The 12,032-nt window shown below is 37.5% G+C and overlaps 1 protein-coding gene across 4 annotated transcripts in view; it reads right to left on the bottom strand.

Moving 5' to 3' along the window:
• Positions 1-12,032, bottom strand: part of FYB2 (FYN binding protein 2) — a 137,963-nt gene that overhangs the window by 63,771 nt on the left and 62,160 nt on the right. The window lies entirely within an intron of this gene.

Genomic DNA, 12,032 nt, shown 5'->3' with positions numbered 1-12,032 from the left:
AGTGACATTAAAATAAGTATGTTTTAAGTGTTCAAAGAAATAACGTGAGGAATAAAAGCCATTAGGGAAAACAATAGAGTGTGAAAAAAATATAGATTTGGGGACAGGATAGGAGTTATGGAAATCACAAATATAGTTTTTTAAAATTAATTTTTAAATTGAGGTATAATTGATGTACAATATTACATAAGTTGCAGGTGTACAGCACAGTGATTCACAATTTTTAAAGGTTATATTCCATTTATAGTTATGATAAAATATTGGCTATATTCCCTGTGTTGTACTATATATCCTCATAGCTTATTTATTTTATACACAGTAGTTTGTATCTCTTAATCTCCTACCCCTATCTTGCCCCTTTCCTCTTCTCTCTCTCCACTGGTGACCACTATTTTGTTCTCTATATCTGTGAATTTACTTCTTTTTTGTTATATTCACTAGTTTTATTTTTTAGATTCCACATTGAAGTGATTACATACAGTATTTGTCTTTCTCTGCCTGACTTATTTCACTTAGCATCATACCCTCCAAGTCCATCCATGTTATTGCAAATGGCAATATTTCATTAAATATAGTTTTTGAAATAAAAATGTAGAAGTTGAAAAGTAGACTAGACACAGCAGAAGAGAGAACTGGTGAATTAGTTAGACCTGAGGAAGTCACCTAGCATGTAGCACAGAGAGATTAAGAGATGGAAAGTATTAAAAGAGAGCTCACAGTAGGGAGGATAGAATGAGAAGGTCCGATCTATATATACGAGGGATTCTAAAAGGAAAAAAGAAAGAGGATGATGAAAAGGAGCCAATATTCAAATGATAATAGCTAAGACTTTAATATTGAAAAGGGAAATAAATCTATCTATTGAAGCAGCTTTAATAATAAATCCACAGGTATACAGTTTTTAATAAATCAGAATAAGTGAAAGAAAAAAATGTAAAAGTTGTGTGAGAGAAAAGACAGATTATCTACAAAGGAATAGCAGTCAGACTGGCAATGGACTTCTCATTAGCAACAACAGATGCTGGGGATTGTGGATATCTTAAGGCAATGAGCTAAGATAGCTGTCAATGTAAAATCCTCTCCAGATATACTATCATTCAAGGGCAAGAGAGAAACAGAGATGTTTTCAGAGTACAGATACGTGTACTTACTGCTCCCAGATCCTTGCTGAAAACATCAAATGAAACTGAACTAGTAATGAAATATCATATAAGAAACAACGGTGATCAAAGAAATTAATAAAGCTATTGGTAAATCTAATAAATACTGACTGTAAAAAATAACTAATTTGTAGAAGTTTAAGAATAAAATAGACTTAAAATACTAAATAATAATATGGAAGGTTGTGAAAGAGGGCTATGGGAGTTATTCTCAGGTATCATTTAGGAGCAGGATAGAGATTTTGATTATCATTAGACTTGGTTAATTGTGGATGCCTTTAATTGCAATCACTAAAAAGAATAGAAATAGAATATTTAACTTCTCAACTGGTAGAAGGAAAATATTCAATGAGAAAGCTTAAATATTAAACAAGAAGGCAGAAAAGGAAAAAAATGCATGTAAGGGAATTGCATAGTAAATTTAAAATATAAAATATAATGGGAAAAAGTCCAAATCGATCAAGAATCACAATAAATGTACATAGATTAGTCTACTCCAATAAAAATGGAGAGATCTGACAGGACGTTGTAAAAATCTCGCTAATGCAGCTCAAAACCACCAGACAAACCAAAGCTCCCATATCAATGTATGGAGAAAGAGATACAAAACAAACTATTCAAAAGAAAGCTTAGGTAGGTATATTAATATTAGACCATACTTTAGCATGACTGATCAAGAAAATGAGAGAAGTTACACACACGTGCATGCATACACACACATATACGCAAATCACAGATACAAAAGGGGACAAAACTAAAGTTAGTTTTAGATTTTCAGAAATCTAAGAAAATGTTAAGATCAGCTCTCTGCCAATAAATTTGAAAATTTAGGGAAATTCGGCAAATTAATAGGGAAATATAAAATTACCACAGTGACTGAAGAAGAACTAGAAAGACTGATAGGCCAATAAACCATCAAAGGGCTTGAATCAATAGTACACACACCCGCCTCCACACTCAGGTCACCTCTCTCCTTTTCATCTGCTAAGTAGTTTTATGATCAAGTTTTAGCAAAGTTTCAGGGGATAGAAAAACAGAAAAGCTTCCCTACTCATTTTCAGAGGATAGTGTAATTTTGATATGAAAACCACAAAATGACCAAACAAAAAAATAAAAATAAAGCCCAATTTCACTTAAGAAATTTTAGCCCAAACTCACTAAATACTAAATAAATGAATTAGTCAGTATTAAAATTAACTCAAGAATAACCAAAATTTATTCCAAGACTTCAATGATGGCTCAACATCAGAAAATCTATCTGATGCAAATTATTGCAATTAATCACATTGAAACAGTAAGAGAGGAAAAAAACCCAAATTATTTTAATAGATGCAAAAAAGCATTTCACATAGATAACTCTCTTAACTAGATTAAATACTAACAAATATCACACTTAATGGCGAAGTGTAATAAACTTCAGCCGATATCTAAACTCTGTTGGGAAATCCTGAAATAGGAAAAAAAAAAAACAAATCCATAGAAAATTGGACAAAAGGATATGATAGACATCACAGAAGAGAAAAACGGAATAGTTTATAGAAGTAAATACGCAACCTTATAGTCAACAGGGAAATGGAGTGAAGACAATGAGAATTTGGTTCATAGCCAACAACTCAGCAAGAATCCCCAAATTGGAAAATAACATCACATTTGGCAAGAACATGGAGAAACAGAAACTCTTTACACTGGTTTGAGAGTACGAATTGACACAGCCATTTTGGGAGACAATTTTTCAATATCTAGTAAAACTGAAGTTCCTTATTTACTATTGTTTAGCAATTCTACTTTAAGTAAATAACCTAGTGAAACTTGCTTATATTCACCTGGAAATACATGAGGATTACCATTGCAGTATCATTTGAAAAGGTGAAAATATAAAACAATCTAAATGTCCCTCAGTAAGAAAATACACAAATTGTGATACATTCATATGATGAAACATATACAATATGCAATTATAATGAATAAACTAGACATACATTCATCATCATAGATAGAATATGAAAACAGCTTTGAAAAAATTCAAGTTTTGGAAGGATAAAGTGAGATGCTATTTATATAAAACTATAAAATACTGTATCTTTAACAGATATCTGAGTTTGTAGCTGAAGAATAAGAAATACCCTAAATGGATTCACTCCAACATTCACAGTTGGAGTTGCCTCTGGGAAGAAAGAAGGAGAAATGGGACTAGGGAATGAAACAAAGGGGACTTCAACTGTATCCACAGCAAATGAAAAATCAATTCTTCACCCCAACTGTGGATAGGAGAGAGAGAAAAAAAAAATCACCCATAATTCTCCCACCTTCACACTAGTGAGCTCTTTGCATTTTGGTATTCTTCCTGATTTTCCCCATATTCTTATAGTTGTTATAGACAATGAAAAGGTTGGAGTTCTCTCTTTACTTTTTTCCCCTCTTTTTATTTTATAAGCATATTCCACCAATTGTTTTCCCATCTATGTTTGACCACTTTGAATATTTCAGGGTTTTTTTTCACAATCTCTGTAATATTTTAAAAGATGTATATATAGTAGTTCATTTTGCTGAAGAGGAAAAATATGAACTCTGATGCACCAGTAATTTCTCCCCTCATCATTTTGTTCCCCTCCCCCTCCATGAAATAATCCAGAGAAACGTTCTTAAATTATAGACTATGCCATATATCTTATGCTCCAATGGCCTAACAATCTCAATGTGTCTATGGTAAATTAACTTTATTAATAAGAAACAATTTGCAGAAATATTGAAAGAAGATGTGTAATCAATTTCTTGGACTATTTTTGTCAGAAATGAATAAATATCTGACTTCAGATGATCTGAAAGAATTTCAAGAGAATGTAAAAAAAAGAGTCATCTTTCAGATCAATTGTCTTTGTAGAGAGGCAGTCCCAGGATTAATGTTGAAAGGGAAAAAAGATATTGTACATGTATTTAAACTTCCCTTTTTGTTACCTGAGGATGTCTTTTATCTTTTTCCTGGTCCATTAAAACCAGATCTGAGATCTACCTTGATTTAATACAACATGGGTCAATATAATGAACTTGGATTGCTGGGAAGAAATAACTCTATAATTTAAATACATCTATGCTTCAATTTCATTGTTTCCACATTTATTAAAACATTCATGTCTCCAGGACTTCAGACGTTATTGGGAGGCAACACAGAATTACAGACAAACTTGGAGCTTGGGGTCAGACATTTGAATTTGAGTCCTATCTCTTCCATTTTCTAGTTTTAAAGTATTGAATAAATACCTTCAATCCCCAGTTTTCTACTCTATAAAACAGTAATAATAAAATCTACTTTAAAGGTATATTATAGATATTGAATGAAATATTTGCCCTCTGCATATAGGCACCCCACAAAAATTGGGCTAGTAATTTTATTATATTATAAAAATTACAGCATTTTTAAAAAGAAGTGTTGAGGTTTGCATTCTGGAAAGTTCCTTTTATTACTGGCATAGCATCAGTTTCTATCTTTTCTGACTTCCTCATAGAAAACCTCTAGTAATTTAAATATTACATAATAAAACACGAATGTTTCTTAATGATATCTTCAACAATATCCATGTTCCTGGAGAAACAAGAGCTCCATAAATGCGATGGAAATGTTAAAGATGATTTACAAAAGCAGGTATTTTCTAATTGTGTTTGGACGCTTGGAAACCTATCTTCGAAATAGATTTTTGAACAACTAGGGGTCTCTCTGGCTAAAACACAGACTTGTGACCTCCCCTTGTGGTTGCTTCCACTTGCCATGTCCACCCCTGGGCTACCGCCTTCCTTTGGAGAGAATAATTCGTCAACCTCTGTATCAGACTGTACATGCTAGGGAAACAGCTCACGCAGCTCATTCAAACATCTGTTCATTTGGGCAAACAGAGAAATTGTTCATGACAGGATTAGGTGCTATTTGTTGAGGGTTTACCACGTGTTGGGCACTGTACCTAGATTCATCCCATCCACCTCTCACTGGTCGTGTGGTCTCAAAGTTAGCTCCTCAGAGCCTTCATTTCTTCATAGGGTCATTGGCGGTTTGATGGGGGAATAACTGAGTTAACATGTGGGAAATGCCTGATGGGTACGTTTCCTTTCTCACCTTCTCCTGTGCCACACTACATGAGGGTGAGTCGAAAAGTTTCACTGCGAGACAGTTCTGGAAAATCTAAAGAGCTTGCATTAAAGTAGAACGATTGAGACCTGAACAGCAAAACCAGTGAGGCTTTTGCATCTGTTTTATTAGGGGTGTGGACCTAAGTTGAAAAATCCAGCTTCTTCCACTTATGTCAATGGCCCACATGTTCTGGAAACAGGAAGAACACTTGTAGCTTAGCCAGCAGCTGCTCTCTGTGACATTCCACAGGTTCCTGGTGACAAGGAAGGATGAGACCATCCGATTTCTCAATTACTCAAAGTCCCAAACTGGAAAAGTTCCTGATTCCAACAAATACTTCTTGTAAGACTACTCTCCCCATAGGCTTTTCACTTAAGAAATTCTTGAATGAAAGAATTAACTCTTGGATCAAATAACTGATAATTAGACTTTAAAAAAATGGCATCCATTCTATCTAAAATTGATCTCAAAATGCATTCATGCCAGGTTCACAAAAATGCATGAGAAATTTTAAAGGATTTTTTTTTCTCATAAGCTATTCCAACCTCTGTCTTCTACATATAAGATAGTGGTTAAAGACGAAGCAGTTGAGCAGAATGCTTATAAGGAGACACAGGCTATGGAAAGAGAGGTGTGGGGCTGAATCTCAGCTTTACCTGGCTGTGATCCTGGATGGGTAATTGGACTCAAGTCACTTCTTCCTTTAATCCTCTTTTTTATGAGGATGAGGTGATGTATATTATGCTGTGCTTAGTGCAGTGCTTGGCACAAAGAGTTCACTACTTCCACTTCCACTCCTATGTTTACTACCACTTCCACCTCTACACACATCGACCACTTGGACTTTAACTTCTACCACCTCTACCACCAGTTCTCCCACTTCTACCATTTTTACAGAACACACACACACCTCTACATACACATCTTTGCATATCATGCCTATATTTTATGAATCATATATATGTTTATGCATATACACATGTATACACGTGTTTGTATGCAGGCCTAATTCTACTATTGCATGTTTCATAACCTTACGGATTCTACTATGACGTCTACAACCAACAGCAACAACAAACAACATATACAAGGCCTCCAATGTCATTCAGCCCTGGGCAGTAGGTATTTCTTTGTTTCTAATTCATGAATGGATAGCCCAATTCTTTCTATAAAGGGCCATAAAAGTATGACAACTGGGATGGTTAATTTTATGTGGCCACAGAGTGTCCTGATAAATATTATTTCTGATGTGTCTGGAGGGTGTTTCTGGAGGAAGTCAGCATTTGCATCAGTGGGCTCAGCAGAGCAGGTTGCCCTCCCTAATGTGAGTAGGCATCATGCAGTCCACTGATGGTCTGAATAGAACAAAAGCAGAAGGAAAGAATTCGCTCAATTTTTCCTGCCTCACTTATTGAGCTGGGACATGTCAACTCATCTTCTCCTGCCTTGGACTAGGATTTATACCATTGGCTCCCCTGGTTCTCAGGATGTTGGACTTGGAATTACACCACTGGCTTTCCTGCTTACAGATGGCAGATCATGGGACTTCTTAGCCTCAATAATTGTGTAAGCCATTTCCTCATCCTTTTTTTTTTTTTTAATTAATTTATTTATTTATTTAATTTTGGCTGTGTTGGGTCTTCATTGCTGCGCACGGGCTTTCTCTAGTTGTGGCGAGTGGGGGCTACTCTTCGCTGCAGTGCACGGGCTTCTCACTGTGGTGGCTTCTCTTGTTGCAGAGCACAGGCTGAAGGCATGCGGGCGTCAGTAGTTGTGGCGCACGGGCTTAGTTGCTGCACAGCATGTGGGAACTTCCCGGACCAGGGCTCGAACCCGTGTCCCCTGCATTGGCAGGCGGATTCTTAACCACTGCGCCACCAGGGAAGTCCCTAATTCCTCATACTTAATGATTAAATAAATATTATATATGTAATATATACAAACTAATATGCAATATATAAAAATATAAAATATATATGCTACTGGTTCTGTTTCTCTGGAGAACCCTGACTAATACAATGACCAAGTAAATGTTATTAAAGTGATCCCAGTTTCGGGAGTATTAGTAACTCTGAAGCTACTTTGTCAAACCATTGATCTCATTCAAAAGGAGGGCGTGTCAACAATAATGATAGCTAATAATTATTACACACTTACTAGTGCCAGGCACTGTTTCAAGTATATGCATCAATTTATTTGATTCTCATTTGAACCTATGACGATACTGTCATTCTTTCCATGTTCAGATGAGAAAACTGAGGCACAATCCATGGTCACAGAGTAGTAAGAGGCAGAGCAGAGATTAGAAGCCAGATATTTGAGTCCAGAATCTGGGGTCCTAACCACTCTGCTGGAGACTGCCTCGGAAAAAGGGAAGTGCCAGCTGAAGTCAAACAGAGCGTGAGCAGCTCCACAGCAGTGGAAGTCATCACAGGAGGAGGTCGTTGGCACACACAGCAGAGAGGCCCCCAGAGGACAAAACAAACTATGAAGCAAAGCCATGATGAGACACAATCACATGTGCTGAAGATGGGAAAGTACAGAAGATCTGAGATTTCTCATTCATTAACTCACACGCCCTCATTCCCTCTTTGACCAAACTCTATTCATGCTAATGTTATGTATGTTCTCTCCTTGAATCCTCTCAGTAGCACTATGAGGCATTTTACACATGTGGAAACTAAGGCTTGGAGATATTCAGTAACTTGCCCAAGATAGCACCATTGTGGGTCCAGAAACCAGGCCTTCTAATTCCTAGTCTGTGCTCTTTTCCTCCAAACTACTAGTCACTCTAGAACCAAGGAGAAACTAAAATGAAAATGATGAAGCCCAGGTTGATGGTGAAAGTCAAGGAGCTAACAAGTGGGTTTTGGATGATATTTTTCAAAACATCATTAGGCTGATCCAGTAGTTTCACAGATCAATTCCTCTATACAATAGTCACTTACATTGGGAACATGTGACAGGGAAGTTACTATACTTCTCTATGCCTGACATTATCATCTATAAGAGAACAGTATTACTTAACCTGTATTTTGAGGTTAAGGCAGAATCTATGAAATCACTGTTGAACTTAGGAATGACTCTTTAAAAGCACCCTGACTTCTACTAATGCAACCATGAAAGCAATTTCTCAATAATCCAGCGGCAACTTCCACAGCATGGACAAAAGGTGACCTCAAGCCCTCATTTTCATTATTAAGGTCAAGCTTTAAAATATCTGAATTTCAAATTTCAGGGTGTCTGCTTTGAAGTGCGCCATCATGTCTGAGAGCATTTGTTTTAAGAAGTAGAAGGCAAGGTCACCCTCTGAGCTGCTGGCAGACTTTCCTAGGAGACCGGCCTCCTGACTCCCAGCTGCTTCCTGTAGCCCTAGACCTCGTTACAGACAAACCCTGCTACTCCAAACACACGACAAATTGCTTCCATTTATCAAGTGTTTACAACATTGCCGGGTACTTTGTGGAATTATAGATATTTATCTCAATCCTCACAGCAACCCTAAAAGGTAGGATTTATTGATTTCTCCATTTTCCCATGTGAAGAAATAGGAGGCCCAGAGATATTAAATAACTCTTCTAAGATCACACAGAAAGTGTGGCGCTCAAAATATAAACCCAAGGCTATCTGACCTGACCCCAAAGTCTATGCTCTTAACCCCTTATAACACACTCCCTGGGTCTTCTCGTTTTCAAGTATTGCTATGTCATTCGATTTAAACAAATTTCATTGTAGCTGGTAAGAAAGAAGTATTTGATTCTCCCTCTGCTTGCAAAGAATTTATAATTTAGACAGGGAGGTGAACTACACCCAAAACAGACTGAATATAATAGAGTCGTAAGCTAAGAACCATCTAAGTCCATGCTATTATTCAGCCAGCATTTGTTGAACTGTTATTACATGCTACACTGCCCTGTATACACGCTACCACTATACATTCCAATTATGTCAAATTACCTGTGATTCCTGGACACACCAGGAGTTTTCCTGCCTCTGTGCTTTTGTATGTGTGGTTCCCCTGCTTGTAATGTCCTAACCTCCAGTGTCCTTTTCACAAACTCCCACTTATTCTTTAAAGCACTAAGTGTTATTTTCTCTGGTCCTTCTACAGTCTATTCTCCACACAGCAGCCAGGATGATCTTTTAGAAAGATAACTTACATAGACACATGAATGGATAAAGAAGATGTGGCACATATATACAATGAAATATTACACAGCCATAAAAAGGAACGAAATTGAGTTACTTGTAGTGAGGTGGATGGACCTAGAGTCTGTCATACAGAGTGAAGTAAGTCAGAAAGAGAAAAACAAATACCGTATGCTAACACATATATATGGAATCTAAAAAAAATAAAAGGTTCTGATGAACCTAGGGGCAGGACAGGAATAAAGATGCAGATGTAGAGAATAGACTTGAGGACATGGGGAGGGGGAAGGGTAAGCTGGGACGAAGTGAGAGAGTGGCATGGACATATATACACTACCAAATGTAAAATAGATAGCTAGTGGGAAGCAGCCACATAGCACAGGGAGATCAGTTTGGGGCTTTGTGACCACCTAGAGGGGTGAGATAGGGAGGATGGGAGGGAGGTGCAAGAGGGAGGGGATATGGGGATATATGTATACGTATAGCTGATTCACTTTGTTATACAACAGAAACTAACACACCATTGTAAAGCAATTATACTCCAATAAAGATGTTAAAAAAAAAACTTTTTTTAAGAGATAACTTAGACCTTGTCACAATCCTGCTTACGATTCTTAATTAAAAACAACAACAAAACCATCAAACGCTTCACCTTTACTATCTCATTCTTAGCAACCTCTCCAAACCCCTGTCCTGCCACCCTCTCCCTCCCTCATTACACTCTAACCACACTGGCCTCCTTTCTGTTTTGCAAGGATACTATCCTCTCTCCTACCTCAAGGACTTTGCAAATGCTGTTCCTGCTTCCCGGAATGCTCCTGTATGGCCAGCTACCTCTCAACCACGAGGTCTCACCTTAGATGTGTGGACGAATAAAGTCACCTGCCATATCAGTAAAAAAAAGGATGTTGTGGCCATCAGGCCACTGCACCCCGCCCCCCTCCCCACTTCCTGACTGTGCACCCTGAGGGGATTAAAGATGGAGAAAACAGGATTTTGGCCTTAGGTAAGTTAAGGTGCATATTAAAGGAATGATTTCAATGAATCCAGGCTCTCTCACCTTCCCATACAGAAAAGCGCTAAATTCATTCACTTGAGATTTTTGTTTTTCCTTTAATTAGCAGAAATCTTTTGATGTTCAACTACCTGATGTTTGCAAAGCTCCTCTATACCCTGGCTCTTCCCTTACCTCTTGGGAACAGTCTCTCAGAGCTATCTGAGAGGCTGTCACCCCGGTTTCAGTCCTCAACAAGTCCGCCAAATAAAACACAATTCTCAACTTCTAGGTTGTGCTTTTTTTTTTCAGTCGACAGACATCACCTTCAAGAAAGTCCTTCTCCTACTACCTTTTCCCGAGAGCCCTCTTCCCCACCTGTTTCTATCTACCATAATTCTTTGCTTTATACCATTCTTAATAGTTGTCATAAATCTTTAAATTATTTCATTACTTTTATTAGTTTAATTCTGTCTCTTTTACTCTGGGGTCTTATACTGCATCACTCACCGCTGGGTCCCCAGTGACTAACACTACAGGCTCCCAGTGATCTGGGTCCTCCTCTGATGCTCACAGAAATACCGAAAACTCCGACTAGATGGACAGGTGGATGATGTCATATCATTAATTTTTCATTGAGCTCCTCCCCTGTGCCAGGCACTGTTCTAGAATATAAAGGCAAATGAGAGACAAGGTCCTTGAACTCAAGACTCTCATGGTCTCAAATAACACAGAAAATAAATAACTAGAATAAACATTATCATTGGAAGCATTAATAAATACTAACAGAAGAATAAAGCAGCCTTATATATGGAATAGATAGTATCTTGGGAGAGAAAACATGAGCTATAGTCAGGGAGGCTGACATTTCAGCATTTATCATTACCTTACATTATACCATCATTTGCTTATTTATTTTTCTTCCCAGCTAAAATGTATGCGTCATGAGGGCAGAGAGATTTTGTTTTCTGTTGGATTACCAGCATCTAACTGATGTCTGGCACATACTTGGGGTGAAAAAAAGATTCACTGAATGAATGAATGAATGAATGAACAAATGAACAAATCCTGCATGATGAGATGGAGTCATCAGGTGAAGATCTGGGAAAAGACCACTCTATACAAAGGAAAAAGCAAGTATTTCTGCCTGGTAAGAACATGCTTGTTGTATCTGCAGAGAAGCCAAAAGGCCAGTGGGCTGAAGACAGTGAACAAGGGAAAGAGGGGGTTAGGAGAGGAGCAAAGAGCAGCCAGAATGACAGGACCTTCTTGGTCCTTGTAAAGAGTCTGGGATTTTTAAATTTTATTCTAAATGTAAAATGGAGGTGAAGTCCTCAATGATTAGTTTGATTAAATAAATATCAATATTTAATTCAGAGTGTAATGGGTCCACAGAAGAGGGGGAAGAGAGGAGACTGCCTTGAGGGCTAAAATAATAAGGACAAGCTTGTTGGCAGAGTGTCACTTGCTGGATGCTAGACTAAAAAGGAGAAGAGAAAAGAGAGGATTTCATGTGAATCCACATCTTCATAAGGCAGGAACCCTTACATGATACACAAGGGCAAATGAAGAGGTCAGATCATCCTCATTATTCGGCTTTGTTTAAATT

Source organism: Balaenoptera borealis (genome assembly GCF_965194805.1).
Source record: "Balaenoptera borealis genome assembly, chromosome: 1".
Lineage (NCBI taxonomy): Eukaryota > Metazoa > Chordata > Mammalia > Artiodactyla > Balaenopteridae > Balaenoptera > Balaenoptera borealis.
Note: the sequence above shows the minus strand (reverse complement) of the source record. Positions and strands in the feature narration are given on the sequence as shown.